This window comes from Symphalangus syndactylus, chromosome 24, assembly GCF_028878055.3.
Source record: "Symphalangus syndactylus isolate Jambi chromosome 24, NHGRI_mSymSyn1-v2.1_pri, whole genome shotgun sequence".
Taxonomy (NCBI): Eukaryota; Metazoa; Chordata; class Mammalia; order Primates; family Hylobatidae; genus Symphalangus; species Symphalangus syndactylus.
The window spans coordinates 7,812,409-7,825,812 of record NC_072446.2 but is presented as its reverse complement, the minus strand read 5'-3'; the positions used below and the strand labels follow the sequence as shown (position 1 = coordinate 7,825,812).

Sequence of the window (13,404 nt, the reverse complement as noted above, 5' to 3'; positions counted from 1 at the left end):
TACTTTTGATTGAGCAGTTCTGAAACACTCTTTCTGTAGAAAATGCAAGTGGATATTCCAAGGGCTAAGAGGCCTATAGTGGTAAAACGAATATCTTCAAATAAATACTACACAGAAGCATTCTGTGATACTTCTTTCTGTTCTGTGCATTCAACTAACAGAGTTGAACCTTTCTTTTGATTGAGCCGTTCTGAAACACTCTTTCTGTAGAAACTGCAATTGGACATTCGGAGCTCTAAGAGGCCTAGAGTGGGAAAAGGAATATCTTCAAATATAAACTACACAGAAGCATTGTGTGAAACGTCAGTTTGTTCTGTGCATTCAACTAACAGAGTTGAACCTTACCTTTGATTGAGCAGTTCTGAAACACTCTTTATGTAGAAACTGCAAGTGGACATTCGGACCGCTAAGAGACCTATAGTGGAGAAAGGAATATCTCCAAATAAAAACTACACAGAAGAATTCTCTGAAACTTCTTTCTGTTCTCTGCATTCAACTAACAGAGTTGAGCCTTACTTTTGATTCTTTAGTTCTGAAACAGTCTTTCTGTAGAAACTGCAAGTGGACATTCGGAGCGCTAAGAGGCGTAAAGTGGAAAAACAAATATCTTCAAACAAAACTAGACAGAAGCATTCTGTGAAACTTCTTTCTATTCTGTGCATTCAACTAACAGAGTTGAACCTTACTTTTGGTTGAGCCATTCGGAAACACTCTTTCTGTAGAAACTGCAATTGGACATTCAGATCGCTAAGAGGCCTATATTGGAAAAAGGAATATCTACACATAAAAACTACACAGAAGCATTCTGTGAAACTTCTTTCTGATCTGTGCATTCAAGTAAAAGAGTTAATCCATACTTTTGATTGAGCAGTTCTGAAACACCCTTTCTGTAGAAAATGCAGGTGGACAGTTGAGCGCTATGAGGCCTACAGTGGAAAAAGGAATATCTCCAAATTAAAACTACACAGAAGAATTCTCTGAAACTTCTTTGTCTTCTCTGCATTCAACTAACAGAGTTTGTCTTACTTTTCATTGAGTAGGTCTGAAACACTCTTTCTGTATAAACTGAACGTGGACATTCGCATAGCTAAGAGGCGTATAGTGGAAAAACAAATATCTTCAAATAAAACTACACAGAAACATTCTGTGAAATTTCTTTCTGTTCCTTGCATTCAACTAACAGAGTTGAACCTTACTTTTGATTGAGCCGTTCTGAAACACTCTTTCTGTAGAAACTGCAAGTGGACTTTCGGAGTGTTAAGAGGCCTATAGTGGAATAACGAATATCTTCAATTAATACTACACAGAAGCATTCTGTGAAACTTCTTTCTGTTCTGTGCATTCAACTAACAAAGTTGAATCTTACTTTGATTGAGCAGTTCTGAAACATTCTTTCTGTAGAAACTGCAAGTGGACATTCAGAGCGCTAAGAGGGTAATAGTGGAAAAATTAATATCTTCAAATATAAACTACACAGAAGCATTCTGTGAAACTTCTTTCTATTTTGGGCATTCAATTAATAGAGTTGAACCTTACTTTTGATTGAGCAGTTCTGAAACACTCTTTCTGTTGAAACTGCAAGTGGACATTCGGAGAGCTAAGAGGCCTATATTGGAAAAAGGAATATTTTCTAATAAAAACTACACGGAAGCATTCTGTGAAACTTCATTTTTTTCTGTGCATTCAACTAACAGAGTTGAAACTTACTTTTGATTGAGCTGTTCTGAAACACTCTTTCTGCAGAAACTGCAATTGGACATTCTGAGCACTAAGAGGCTTATATTGGAAAAAGGAATATCTTCAAATAAAAACTACACTGAAGCATTCTGTGAAACTCTTTTCTGATCTGTGCCTTCAACTAATGGAGTTAAACCATAGTTTTGATTGTGCAGTTCTGAAAGAGTCTTTCAGCAGAAAATGCAAGTGGACATTCAGAGCGCTAAGAGGGTAATTGTGGAAAAAGGAATCTCTTCAAATATAAACTACACAGAAGCATTCTGTGAAATTTCTTTCTGTTCTGTGCATTCAACTAGCAGAGTTGAACCTTACTTTGGATTCAGCAGTTCTGAAACACTCCTTCTGTTGAAACTGCAAGGGGACATTCGGAGCGCTTAGAGGCGTAAAGTGGAAAAACAAATATCTTCAAATAAAACTGGACAGAAGCATTCTGTGAAACTTCTTTCTGTTCTGTGCATTCAACTAACAGAGTTGAACCTTACTTTTGATTGAGCCGTTCGGAAACACTCTTTCTGTAGAAACTGCAATTGGACGTTCGGAGCGCTAAGAGGCCTATATTGGAAAAAGGAATATCTTGAAATTAAAACTACACAGAAGCATTCTGTGAAACTCTTTTCTGATCTGTGCATTAAACTAACAGAGTTACACCATATTTTTGATTTAGCAGTTCTTAAACAGTCTTTCAGTAGAAAATGCAAGTTGACATTCGGAGCGCTAAGAGGGTAATTGTGGAAAAAGGAATATCTTCACATATAAACTACACAGAAGCATTCTGTGAAACTTCTTTCTGTTCTGTGCATTCAACTAACAGAGTTGAATCTTACTTTTGATTGAGCAGTTCTGAAACACTGTTTCTGTAGAAACTGCAAGTGGAAATTCGGAGCGCTAAGAGGCCTAGAGTGGAAAAAGGAATATCTTCAAATAAAAACTCCACAGAAGCATTCTGTGAAATTTCATTTCGTTCTGTGCAATCAACTAACAGAGTTGAACCTTGCCTTTGATTGAGCAGTTCTGAAACACTCTTTATGTAGTAACTGCAAGTGGACATTCGGACCGCTAAGAGGCCTATAGTGGAAAAAGGAATATCTCCAAATAAAAACTACACAGAAGCATTCTCTGAAACTTCTTTCTGTTCTCTGCATTCAACTAACAGATTTGAGCCTTACTTTTGATTCAGCAGTTCTGAAACACTCTTTCTGTACAAACTGCAAGTGGACATTCGGAGCGTTATAACGTCTATAGTGGAAAAAGGAATATCTTCAAATAAAAACTACAACGAAGCATTCTGTGAAACTTCATTTTGTTCTGTGCATTCAACTAACAGAGTTGAACCTTACCTTTGATTGAGCAGTTCTGAAACACTCTTTCTGTAGAAACTGCAAGTGGACGTTAGGGCCGCTAATTGGCCTATAGTGAAAAAAGGAATATCTCCAAATAAAAACTACACAGGAGCATTCTCTGAAACTTCTTTCTGTTCTCTGCATTCAACTAACAGAGTTGAGCCTTACTTTTGATTCAGCAGTTCTGAAATACTCTTTCTATAGAAACTGCAAGTGGACATTCGGAGCGCTAATTGGCATAAAGTGCAAAAACAAATATCTTCAAATATAACTTGACAGAAGCATTCTGTGAAACTTCTTTCTGTTCTGTGCATTCAACTAACAGAGTTGAACCTTACTTTTGATTGAGCAGTTCTGAAACTCTCTTTCTGAAGAAACTGCAAGTGGACATTCGGAGCGTTAAGAGGCCTATATTGGAAAAAGGAATATCTACACATAAAAACTACAGGGAAGCATTCTGTGAAAGTTCTTTCTGATCTGTGCATTCAACTAACAAAGTTAAACCATACTTTTGATGGAGCAGTTCTGAAACACTCTTTCTGTAGAAAATGCAGGTGGACATTTGAGCTCTAAGAGGCCTATAGTGGAAAAAGGAATATCTCCAAATAAAAACTACACAGAAACCTTTTCTGAAACTTCTTTCTCTTCTCTGCATTCAACTAACAGAGTTTGTCTCACTTTTCATTGAGTAGTTCTGAAACACTCTTTCCGTAGAAACTGCAAGTGGACATTCGGATCGCTAAGAGGCGTATAGTGGAAAAACAAATATCTTCCAATAAATCTACACAGAAACATTCTGTGAAACTTCTTTCTGTTCCGTGCATTCAACTAACGGATTTGAACCTAACTTTGGTTGAGCCGTTCTGAAACACTCTTTCTGTAGAGACTGCAAGTGGACTTTCGGAGCACTAAGAGGCCTATAGTGGAAAAATGAATATCTTCAATGAAATACTACACAGAAGCATTCTGTGAAACCTCTTTCTGTTCTGTGCATTCAACTAACAGAGTTGAATCTTACTTTTGATTGAGCAGTTCTGAAACATTCTTTCTGTAGAAACTGCAAGTGGACATTCGGAGCGCTAAGAGGGTAATAGTGGAAAAAGGAATATCTTCAAATATAAACTACACAGAAGCATTCTGTGAAACTTCTTTCCGTTCTGTGCATTCAACTAACAGAGTTGAACCTTACTTTTGATTGAGCAGTTCTGAAACACTCTTTCTGTAGAAACTGCAAGTGGATATTCGGAGCGCTAAGAGGCCTATATTGGAAAAAGGAATATCTTCAAATAAAAACTACACGGAAGCATTCTGTGAAACTTCATTTTGTTCTGTGCATTCAACTAACAGAGTTGAACCTTACTTTTGATTGAGCTGTTCTGAAACGCTCTTTCTGTAGAAACTGCAATTGGACATTCAGGGCGCTAAGAGGCCTATATTGGAAAAAGGAATATCTTTTAATAAAAACTACACAGAAGCATTCTGTGAAACTTCTTTCTGATCTGTGCCTTCAAGTAACAGAGTTAAACCATACATTTGCTTGAGCAGTTCTGAAACACTCTTTCTATAGGAAATGCAAGTGGACGTTCCCAGCGCTAAGAGGGTAATAGTGGAAAAAGGAATATCTTCAAATATAAACTACACAGAGGCATTCTGTGAAACTTCTTTCTGTTCTGTGCATTCAGCTTTCAGAGTTGAACCTTACTTTTGATTGAGCAGTTCTGAAACACTCTTTCTGCAGAAACTGCAAGTGGAAATTCGGAGCGCTAAGAGACCAATAGTGGAAAAAGGAATATCTTCAATTAAACACTACACAGAAGCATTCTGTGAAGCTTCTTTCTGTTCTGTGCATTCAACTAACAGAGTTGAACCTTACTTTTGATTGAGGAGTTGTCAAACACTCTTTCTGTAGAAACTGGAAGTGGACATTTGGAGCAATATAACATGAATATATTTTCACTTTAAGCATAGGAGTATAAGAGTAAGGGAATATGCCTGCAATTCCGCAAGGTTTGATTTTATCTTACAAGTAGTTCGTTATCCAGTCAGTAAGTGTTTGTTGTACTCGATCCTGTGCCAAGTGCTGGGAATTGAGGTATGGGGACATAGTTGTAGAAACTCGGCCTATTGAGATTCTATTCAAAAGGCTCTCCTCAGTATAAGTTAGTAAGCACATAAATAGACGAGATATTGACATATTATATGGTATGAAGAAAAATCAGATTGAAGATTTTTAAAAGAGGTTGAAGGTAAAGTGAGATAAGGTGGGATCAAGAAAGGCCTGTTTGCGGAAATTAATCTCTGGCCTGAAAGAGGAGAAGATGACAAGAGATTTCCAGGCAACCAGAAGAACACATGACAAGGCCTTCTAACAGGAGAATGTTCAGCGTGTATGAGTAGTAGAAGTCCATGGTGGCCGGAGCATATTAAGTGAGGGATGCATGACATGAGGTTATACACACATTTAGAGTTAGGAGGTCCGAATATGGGGTGTGAGCTTTCTTGGACAAGTATTGGGAAGCTTCTGCAAGATTTTTCTAGGGCATTGACCTGATGTTATTCCTTTCCTGTTTTCTTTTTCTTTTTCTTTTTTTGGTGATTACTTTCTTTGCTTTCTAGAGAACAGATGGTAGAAGGGGGAAGTGGAAATATGCAGACACATTAGGGATCCATCAAAATATTGAACTGAACTGATGGGTTTGGCCGTGGTTTGACCTAGAGTGGTTATTATACAGAATGAGCAGAATGGATGCATTAGAGAGATTTCTCAAGTTTGATATGGTTGAGCTACAGATTGGATACAGGTAGGAAGATGGTAAAGGAAGGGATGACATCAGGTATACTTCGAGTTTGGTGTTGACAAGCAGGGTGCATGGTAGAGCCGTTTATGAGAAGGCTTCAGGAGAAAAAGGAGACTTGGAAACTATTCAGAAAGGTCAGAGACTGTGTTCTGAATCTCATGGTAGAAACAGGAAGGATTCTATTGTATACAGTAACAGGAAGGAGAATGCAAATGCAACTTTTTTGACCAGCTTTACAGAGTTCAGCCAAACAAGCCATACCTAGTTCAACCTCATGTTAGAGATGAGTAAACTGAACTTCAGAACCTGTAAACAACTTGCCAGAATCAAAAACGAGCCAGAAGAATATTTCGCCCATTACATGATACTTTGTTTATTTAAATAGTTATAATTATTTTAGATATTTTACTTTCTTGATTTTATTATTAAGCACAAATAACATTGTACTTAAAGTTTATCTCTATTTTTCACTTTTCTTATTTTATCATAATTTCAGGTAAAAATCCATCAAAAAATTATATTGAAATCGAAATACTGAATTTTATACTAAAGACAAGGCATCCAACTGAAAATGAAATTTTCCAGGTGAAAATTTCCAAATCATAAATATGTAGGGACAAAAAACTTTATTTATAAAGAAAAAGATAATTCTAATTAATTGATGATTCAATGGTTTACAACTTTAAAAGTAAATATTATCTTTGAAGTAAAGTCCATTTAAATTATTTATGCAGCCAAAGTTTTAGTAATTGTATATGTATATCATGTAAACTTTTTCGAGAAAGATGGAATTGGAAATGTTAGAGTATTATGCGGAAAAAGTCACCTAAAGGAAAAAATTATCTCCTCATGAAGGATTACTTTAGCCACTTTGACAGGTGTAGGTAAAAGAACACTAAATGCACATCAATATGATTAGGAGATGCGCGCTTAGAAATACGTTATCATTGAAAAGAGAATTGTATTATCAGGTTTGCAGGGGCCCTTCTTATCCTTCATATTTATGTAACTTTGTCATCTATAGAAAGATTATAGGAATTTTAAAAATAGCTGATAGTTAAGAAACATCACCATAACACTGTGCTGAATGCATAATAAAACATTTCCCTTCTCTCTAAAAGCCTTTTAAAATTATGTACCATAATCAGTATGGCCAGCAGAGGGTCATTTCCATGTTCAAGTTCCTCTGTTTCTCGAGGGTGAGAATCCTTCTATAGTCTTCTGAGGGTGACACTGTAGTGTTTTCTTAGCCTGATTATTTTTATCTATTTTTTCCGATCCTTTCCTTTGTATATTTACATTTTACATATTGAAAGTTATTTTTTCAAATATTTTATATGCAAATTTACAAAGTACAACGACTGTACATTAAAATAACTTATTTATGCCATATGGAAGATTAAATATAATTTTACAATATCTAATATTGATTGTTTAGTTTCTAATCATTGATACTTGACATGATTTTTCCCAGCATACCTCAAAATATTCTTCAAAATCCTGCGAATTAATTCCTGTAACACTTCTGAGGTGTATTAATAAGCTAGAGATGTAAAGAAGATTTGCAGAGAAAATTAGGTTCCCAAATTAGAAATTTTGTCCCACTATCGACTAGAAACCTCTTGAAATGATCAAAAACAATAATAATGCATGTCATAGAGGAAAACCAATAAGGCTGCTGCAGCATGACTACCTCTGTGACCTCAGACAAGTTACGTGTGGGTCCCTACTTCTGTGACCTCAGACAAGTTACGTGTGGGTCCGCACTTATTTTCTTCATCTCTAATAAATATTTGACAAATCTCATTTTCAAAAGTCTTTTAAGGCCTTTCCACCTTTATTTTTCAGATGGAGTTTTGCTCTCATTGCCCAGGCTGCAGTGCAATGTCATGGTCTCGGCTCACACAACCTCCGACTCCCGGGTTCATGTGATTCTCCTGCCTCCACCTCCTGAGTAGCTGGGATGACAGGTGCGCAACACAACGCCCAGCTAATTTTTTGTATTTTTAGTAGAGATGGGGTTTCACCATGTTGGTCAGGCTGGTCTTGAACTCCCGACCTCAGGTGATCTGCACGCCTCGGCCTCCCAAAGTGCTAGGATTACAGGCATGAGCAACCGCGGCCTGTGAGGGCTTTCTACTTTTAAGATGTCAGGACGTATAGCCTGGGAGGTAAATGGTAGTATATATATACATATATATATATATATATATATATATATATGTATATATATATATACACACACACACACTGTATATATATACATATATACGGTATATTATACTATATATACATATATACTGAATATTATACTCTATATATACATATCTACTGTATATTATATGTATATATATATATATACACATACACACATACACACATGAGACAGAGAGAAGAGATAGACAATTTCATGTGAAAATATAAACTGTTAACATAATATTTTGCTTCTCTGAGGAATATTTAGCATTGTTCTCAATCTTCTCTGCAGAATTTAAGCATTTTTCTCAGAACTCACCAGATAGAATGAGGGAGGGGCCATATGATACGAGCCAGAGATGAAGGGAGAACAATAGAGAGGGTGCTTTGGGAAAAATAGTACAGTAAGGCTAGGGAATACTTCTCTCCAACAAAAAGACCAAGGTCACAGCTGTATCTCTTCAGAAGCCAAACTTTCTTTTAAAATGTCAATTTCCATCTATTTCTTGCTTCACAGACATTCCATTCATTGCTGGATTTCAAATAAAGCCTTTCCATGTGCAACCTTTCTATAGAAAAAGAGAAATATGGGGGACAGTACAGTCTAAGAAGTGATTAAGAATATCTAGTGGACTTTCCCAGACTGTAAATCTTTACATATATCTGAGCCTAATGAGGTGATTTATTGTGCTATAATGCACAGTGAACTATACATATGCTTCTTTTCGATCATGCTGCAGAATGGAACTAAATACTAAATACCAAATAGCACTCCCATGATTCTTATACATGTCATTCATATGGCATATTTATGCTTTTTTATATAGCAATTCTTATTCTTAGCTCTTAGGCAATTACGGAATCTTTTTGTCATTTTAATAATCATGCTCCATTTGAGTTATGCAAGGTAGAAATTCTAAGTAGAAAATCTTGTTTTTATTGAAAGTTTTTAGTAAACATTTTGGAAAAAGTCTGTTTTTTGATGCTACTTCTGCACGCTTTCTCAACATGATATTACTTGGTATTGTCCTTATTAACCATAGTACACCATATTCTGCAAATGTTAGAGAGGGTTAAAAATCAGTCATGTATAAGTAAAGCTAATGAAATAGAAAGGAAACCATATTTAGGAAATGGAAGGCAGAAGCAAATGTATTAACCGTGAGTTAGAAACGGTTTAGTCTTTGGAATGAAGCAGCAAGAGTTTAAAAATCTGGTTTGTGATTCACTAGCTTTGTGACCTTGGAGAATTACTTCAGATTTCTGAGTATCAGTTTAGTAGGTGATATCAATTGCAACTTCGCAGAAATATCACAAGTATTAAATAAAGGACTTAGTATCTGGGAGAGCATAGAAAATTACTAATAGTTACATTTTTGTTAATATTACCGTTATTATTATCATACGTATAGTATTTTCTTTCACTGACAATGCATTTAGGACATAAGGAGAACTATAGAACAGTGCTTCTCCAACTTAAATGCAGAGCATGAATCACCTGGAGTTTTGTCAAAATGCGAATTCTGACTCAGTAGTCCTGCAAACTAAGGAAATCTTGGTAATGCTGGTGCTGCTAGTTCACCAACAGACCACACGTTTTGCAACAGCTATATAGAATGTCCTGTTTCTTTTTTTAATCACAAAACATGGCAAGCTCTAAAATAAAGCAGAATAACAGATTTAAATGTTAATACTCATGTCCTCAATTTATAATTTCTCCCTCCCTAACAATGGTATAATTCTGATTAAAAATTAGCAAAGAAAAAAATGGAAATTAATCTTCCTATGTTTATTCTTTAAACAAATTCTGTGTGATTACTACTGGGTTACTTGCTGTAGGAAATAGAAAAATTGCTTTGACATAGATCTTCAAGAATCTGTCCCACTACAAGCTTATTTTTGTAGGAAGCTAAAAGATTTATATAAATAACCGTAATTAAAGAGACAAATGAAGAAGTGCAATGAAAGACGTAGGGAAAGTGCTAGAGGAGTTCGGGGTGGAGGAAAATTATCCTCAAATAATATCTATGCGTAACATTATGCTATCTTCCCTAACCAGCGCTTGACCAGATTGTCACAGTGAACTTTGGTCCTTTCTTATATCTTAGTTTTGGTTCCCACATCCTTCTGTTTGGGGAAGTTCTTGTTTTCCTCATGTAATGACAACAACACTTAAACAATGTATACTAGATAAAAGGAACTATATTGCTTGCTTTATTTACATAGTTAATTTAATTTGTACAATGAACTATGAAGTAATCAGCATTATTTCCTTCATTTTACATATGAGAAAATGGAGAATCAGCGACATTGAATCATCTCAAGTTTCTAAAATATCCACTCTCACCAGGCTGTTTACCCTGTTTTTGTCTGTATGCTGCTATAACAAAATGCCACAGATTGAGTAATTCATAAAAAACAGAAATGTATTTCTCACAGTTCTGGGGCTGAGAAGTCCGAAATCAAGGCAGTGGAGATTTGGCAGTTGGTCCCGAGGCGGCACCTTCTTGCTTCGTCTTCACGTGACAAAAGTGGGCAAAAACGGACAACGTAACGACATGGCAGAAGAGACTGAGGAGCCCGGCATTCCTCTAAAGCATCTTTTACGAGGACGTTTATCTCATTCATGAGGGTGGATCCTTCTTCACTTAATCACTTAACCAAAAGCCCCATCTCTTGATGTCATTGTCCTGGGATTTTAGTTTCAACATACAAACTTTGGATGGGCACATAGGTTCAAATCATAGCACCCTCCAAATTATAATGCCTCTCTCATGCCTGTTCTCCTTGAAGTACCCTCTGGTTTTGCTCTCTTCATTCTTGCCATCACAGTTAACCCTTCAGTTCCATTTCTTTAAGTAATCTCTAAATTTGTAAGATGGTTCCATCTTTTTTTTTTGTATATGGCAGTCTGTCAAACATATTTGTCATATGAACTAAGCAGGTAAATATGTAAATGCCAGCTAAATTTTAGTGAATGATATAATGGCCTAAAGTTGTATCTACCCTTCAGCCAAATATATTTACTTTTAGTAGCAATCTCCTGTCATATACAAAGTCACGACTCTAGGGGTAAACATTTTAGCCTGTGGGTAAGATGTAAAGCAGTGGTATGTTATAGTGACAACTCACTGTCATAGCACTGGGACATGCTCCTCTATCTGCTACAAATTGAATCAACAAAATATATATGATTTTGTCAGATTTAAATGTATGCTCCTGTTAGTAAAATAAAAGTATGGGAAAACTTTACGGAGTAGATTTAATAGAAATGTTTTCCTGAGTTATCTGCCTTCTTTATTTTTATGTTATGCTTTAAGTCTATGGTCAATGTATAGAGCTATGATTGATGTGCTTTTCCAATTCTGTTCAGATCAGACAGGTTAATTTTCTTCTTTTAAATCTTCTTGAATTTTGTCTGACACTTTTTGTTCCAATTTCTTACTAGATTATACTCCCTTCCCTAACTGCTTCATGATTACTTATACACAAACAATATTATGATATTGACACATTGAATTCATTTTAGGTGATGATTTTGGTCATAAACATGAGCAGGTTGTGAAGTGTTTCAGCCATCCCAGGGCATGGCTGTGAGTCCCTTGTCTAATGTTTCAAAAAAATCTTGAATTTGTGATGATGCTGTGATGGTCCCTCAGATATTCTTACACACATCTTTGCCCCTTGTTCCCTCTAACTTTCCTCTTCTGATAAAAAAGCAAACACTGCCAAGCTCAAATGGAATTACATTTGGATGCAAGTGTCACTATGCAATGGTTGCCAATAAAAGTACACAAGGAATTTTATTATGGTGAATTAAAGGCAAACAGACTTCAGAGAAATGAGCACGAACATGAAAATGGCGCATGGTACGCGGATCTCACTGGAAAGTCATTCGGTACACAATGTTTTCACTAGAAAAATCCATTAGCTTTAGCTAGAAATTGAAATTACTTTGTAGGAAATCAGAATAAAATATGTGAAAACATTATATTCTGTGCAAGACTAATACCACGCCTGGTGTTGAAAGGTTTGTGGTCTTGCTTCGACGATGCTAAAAGGTCAGAAACCACAAAGATGCATATGTGTTGTCGTTTGCACAGTTACTGATTTTTCTCATTATTTCCATAATGCGATGTGCTGTTTCAACAGAGAAACCCTCTGGAGAGTGGCTTGCACTGTTTTCAGGCAGCTCTTTTGCTTTCATGTTTTGGCCTTGGCCAGGGAATTCAGACAGACTTTTCAGTTATTTTCGACAAGAATGTATTCATTGATTGTTTTAAATAATAATAAATAGATTTTAAAATTACTGTACATTACTGCACTTTAAACGCCATGAGGTCAAGGACTCTAAAGTCTGGACATCATTGTATACCCTACATCTTGCACAAGGTTTAGAAAAAATGGCATGGACACCTATTTTTTGAATCAATAAATGAATACATAAAAGAATTCCAAACTCTAGTCCAAGGTTTTAGATTAATAATGTATTAAAATGCGTAAAATTTATAGACAAAACTCTTCTTATTTAGAAGTTTATTCTTTAGTTAGAGAGATAAAATATATGCACATAAAAGCTTAAGGAAAAATAATAAGGGTTTTGAAGTACTTACTATGTGAAAAATTTAGCATAAATCTTACATCCATTTATTTAACACATTTTATACGTTGCATTATTTATATATAGTGCTGATTGGTAGAATTCATATGTGAACGGAACTATAAAAATTTTGAGGATAAGCACTAGAAACACAGAATAAATAGAGTGTTAACATGCAAAACACAGAAATACTTAAATTGACTAGGTGAAAGAAAAGATTTCTGGTTCCATGTACACTGATTATTGAGGGATGAGTATGACATTATTATGCCAGAATCAATAAATATTTTAAATAGGGAGAAAACTATAATTATATATCTTTGTGTTCAACAGGAGTAGCAGTACTGATAAAGTAGAAGTTTGTTATACCTTTTTTATAGTCTTTTAAAGTTGTTTATAAATAAAATCTACTCTTAGTTAATTAATGGTTGATGTTCATTGAAGTGTTTTCAAATTTTTGACCTCTGAATTGCCTTGTACATATGGAGAAATAAAGCTTGCCTAGCATAATTTCTTGAGTGGAGAATGAATGATCTGGATAGATTTGTTGACAATATGTCTGTACTTATTTTATTAATTCTTTAATCTTCATGAAGAAAAATATAAGAGTCATATTCTAGTATTTTATACCATGGAAAAAATGTCTTATCCTTTTCCTAAGGAAAAATACATCATGACACAAAAGTAAAGTTAATTAAATTACTTACTTTATTAATTAACTGTCTATTATTTC

The 13,404-nt window shown here is 35.3% G+C and overlaps 1 long non-coding RNA gene across 1 annotated transcript in view; it reads left to right on the top strand.

Annotated features, from left to right (window-relative positions):
- Positions 1-13,181, top strand: part of LOC134735910 (uncharacterized) — a 447,277-nt gene extending 434,096 nt beyond the window's left edge. Inside the window, exons 3-4 of the long non-coding RNA XR_010119505.1 lie at positions 7,724-7,845; positions 10,511-13,181. This is a non-coding gene — a long non-coding RNA (uncharacterized lncRNA). The remainder of the gene's footprint in view (positions 1-7,723; positions 7,846-10,510) is intronic.
- The last annotated feature ends 223 nt before the right edge of the window (positions 13,182-13,404 follow it).